Source organism: Buteo buteo, unplaced genomic scaffold (assembly GCF_964188355.1).
Source record: "Buteo buteo unplaced genomic scaffold, bButBut1.hap1.1 HAP1_SCAFFOLD_204, whole genome shotgun sequence".
Lineage (NCBI taxonomy): Eukaryota > Metazoa > Chordata > Aves > Accipitriformes > Accipitridae > Buteo > Buteo buteo.
The window spans coordinates 17,589-21,354 of NW_027439368.1; the positions used below are offsets into that span (position 1 = coordinate 17,589).

General features: G+C 54.3%; 1 pseudogene; it reads left to right on the forward strand.

Annotated features, from left to right (window-relative positions):
- Nucleotides 1–1,067: 1,067 nt before the first annotated feature.
- On the forward strand, nt 1,068–2,332 carry LOC142028237 (olfactory receptor 2A2-like; annotated as a pseudogene).
- The last annotated feature ends 1,434 nt before the right edge of the window (nt 2,333–3,766 follow it).

A 3,766-nucleotide genomic window follows, 5' to 3' on the forward strand; every position in this document is an offset into this window, starting at 1 on the left:
CAAGTATTGACTCTCCCTTGCTCACCTCACAGACTGACGGGGGGAATGCGCTTCTGTGGCCATGCCCTGCCTCTGAAGCCCGGCCGTAGACAAAAAACTGGCTCAAACTGTGAAGGTTACCAGGCGAGACGTGACTGGGTGCACGTGTGTGGCAAGGTCTGTGCATGTGAATGTCTGAAACTGGATTCTGAGCTGTCAAGCAGAAGCCTGCTTCTCGCTACACGCAGCCAGCGTGGGCTGGTTGTAAATTTGGGTAACACCTGGAATAAGCAAAAGTGGCATGTCCCGAATCCTACAGTTAATAACGAGCTAGGAGAGAGAAGCCTTAATTCGGAGGCTGATCAGGCATTGTACTGCTCCCATAGACAACTTAGATTGGGAACACTGGGGGCGTGGGGTTCCAGAAAGAAGAGGTGGTGGCAAAAAGAAGGGTTCCCAGAAAGAAGAAGGGATCTTGAAGAGAAGGAGGGGACCCAGGAAGGAAAAGGTGAAGATCCTGGCTGGAGGAAGTATCCTGGAAGTGGCGGAAGATCTTGGAGACCAGAGAGCTGCGTGGAGACAAGTGCCAGGGGATGCCCAGGGACCTTGACCAGCACCCTGCGAAACTGGTAACGGCGAGCAGCTGCACAGCAGGAACCAAGGTGATGTTCTGCCTGACCTTCCTGGACCTGCAGTAGCCTCCCTGCTGGGATAGGGGAGTTGGCTCAAGCAACTGCAGGATTCAATAGGAATGCATTTCACCAAGGTAAAGAGGACACAGCAGTGGCTTGGAAATGCTGGTTGGTTTAATGGTAAAACTGGAATTATTCTGTGAACTGTGCATTCCTTTTAATATGGACTTAATTTAAAACGGCTGCTTTGAAGTTGTTCTGGCTTCACCTTAATCGACACCTGCAATCTTCATCATCTTATCTTCTCCAACAGCGACACCACACCCTGCCCCTCCCCACCCCCTGCAAAAAAAAACCAAAACCAACCCAGGAAAAGAAAGACTTCAAGGGCAAGCTAGGCAGCAAAGTTGTGCGAGATTGGTCAAACTGCTCAAAGTTTGCAGGGAGATTGGAGCTTGCAATTCAGATGTACGTCGCTCAGCGTGGGGAGGGTAGTACGCACCTTTCACTGGAGTCAGAGGGAAAAACAGGGAGAAGGGAGCTGCAGCGTAAAGAGTAAAGGACACAACATTCTTAGGAAAACTCTCCTTTTTCTTTCCTTTTCCTTGCTCCTTCGCTTCCAGATCTCCGTGGTCGCAGTTTGTGCTGCCTCACCTCCAGCACAGCGTGCAGAATGAAAAGACTGTCACAGAATTCGTCTTCCTGGGGTTCTGCAGCACCCCAGCCCTGCAGCGCTGCCTCTTTGGCCTTTTCTCTGCCCTCTGCTCTGCCACTCGGATGGGAAACACACTTGTCTTTCTGCGTATCTGCCTGGACTACTGCCTCCACAGCCCCAGGTACTTCTTCCTCTGCCACCTCTCCATCGCGGACATCTGCTACGCCTCCAGCAATGTCCCCGTATGCTAAGGAGCCTCCTTGGACAAGGCAGAACCCTCTCCGTTGCTGGGTGTGGGGCACAGATCCATCTTTATTTAATCTTTGCACTTACAGCGTGCGTGCTGCTGGCAGTGATGTCTCATGTTCGCTACGTGGCAATCTGCCGTCCCCTCTGCTGTGCCCTCATCATGATCTGGAGGCTGCGCCTCACCCTTGCCACAGTTTTGTGGGCTTTGGCGTTCGTATTTGGTACACTGCAAGCCTCTCTGGCTTTACACCTGCCTTTCTGTGGCCCCTGCGAGGCTGTCCACTTCTCCTGTGAAATTCTTGCTGTCTTAAAGCTGGCCTGCACTGCCGCTCCTGCCAATAAAGTCCTGATCTTTGCTGTTTGTGTGTGCTTCTTCCTCTTCCCTTTAGCCTTAATCCTGATTTCCTCCCTGGACATCCCAGCCACCGATCTGCGCATCCGCTCTGTGCCAGGATGGCACGAAACCTTGTCCACATGTGGCTCTCACCCGACCGTGGTGGGTGTCTTTTATGGAAACGCCATCTTCATGTACGCGGGGCCCGGGAGCGGTAAGTCCTCTGGGAGGGAGACAGTTCTTTCCCTTTTCTACACTCTCGTCAGCCCCAGTTTGAAGCCCGTCATTTACAGTCGGAGGAACAAGCAGGTGAAGGAAGCCTTGCTGAAGCTTCAGAGAAGGAAGAGGGTCTTTCATTCCGTCTAGCTGGCGCTCTAGGCTTTCACCTGTCTCCTGTCTTTCTGCTCTTTCTTCTTGAGCTCTTGGGGAATTTCTCAGGGAATGTTAAGTGGTTAAAAGTGTCCTGGTTTCAGCTGGGATAGAGTTCACTGTCTTCCTAGTAGCTGGTACAGTGCTATGTTTTGAGTTCAGTTTGCAAAGAACCTTGATAACACTGATGTTTGCAGTTGTTGCTAAGTAGCGTTTAGACTAAAGTCAAGGATTTTTCAGCTTCTCCTGCCCAGCCAGGGCACAAGAAGTAGGCACAGGACACAGCCAGGGCAGCTGACCCAAACTGGCCAACAGGGTATTCCATACCATGCGACGTCCCATCTACTATAGGAACTGGGGAGTGGGGGGCGGGAAATCGCTGCTCGGGGACTAGCTGGGTGTCGATGGGCGGGTGGTGAGCAATTGCACTGCGCATCATTTGTACATTCCAATCCTTTTATTATTGCTGTTGTCATTTTAGTAGTGTTATCATTATCATTATTAGTTTCTCCTTTTCTGTTCTATTAAACCGTTCTTATCTCAACCCAGGAGTTTTACTTCTTTTTCCCGATTTTCTCCCCCATCCCACTGGAGGGGGGGGAGTGAGTGAGCGGCTGCGTGGTGCTTAGTTGCTGGCTGGGGTTAAACCACGACGGAGACAGAGTCACAGCAGCACAGAATGGATGCTGAAAGGGACCTCTAGAGATCATCCAGCCCACCTCGGCTGCTCAAGCAGGGTCAGCTGCAGCAGGTTGTGAGTCTGGTTCTCAAAGATGCCGTTGGCTGCGTTGCTCCCAGGTCGTGGAGCTCGCTTGGGAAATGGGCAATAAAGAGGGATGAAGTTTCCAGGCACTTTCTGGCCGGTGCAGTGATTTGGGGTTTTTTGGGGGGTTGGTTGGGGTTTTTTTCCTTCTGATTTCCGCTCCCCCCGCCACTTCCCGGTCTTGTGGCTGCCCAAGGTGCAGCCAGAGAAGGGGAGGAGGGTCCCTGCCTGGCCTGCAGCTCCCTCCCTCGCCATTCTTGGGGTGATTTGGGGTTATTTTGCTGTGTCAGTGAGGCAAAGCTGGGCTCTCCGGGGCTGAGGTCAGTGGGACCCGAGGAAGGCCGTGACGGTCTTGAGGCTTTGAAGGGCTTTGCACCGAGCCCCGTCCCCGCTGGAGGGGACGCTGGTGGTGTTCAAGACGAAGGCCTTGCAGCCCTTGCTGTCGTGTGTGCCCGCGTCCCCCCCGGCCCCCAAGGTCTGTCGTTGTCGCAGGGGCTGCGTGCTGCTTTCTGCGTGGGGCCGTGCCCGTGAGTCCTGCAGGGACCTGTCTGTCCTGGCTTCCCCACCAAAGGGCTGCTGCCCCCGGGGAAGGGGAGAGGGGAGTAGTCCGCGTCCCGCCCCACCGTTGCCTGCCCCGCTGGTGGTGACTCGGCCCTGGGGGGATGCTCCCGCGGGCTTGCTGAACCCCCATGCGAAAAGTGCCAGGGGAACGGGTGTGATGGGGATGGCGAAGGTGCCAGAGCAGACTGGGGTGCCATACCTGCTGGTGGGGCCTGGGGTGCCTG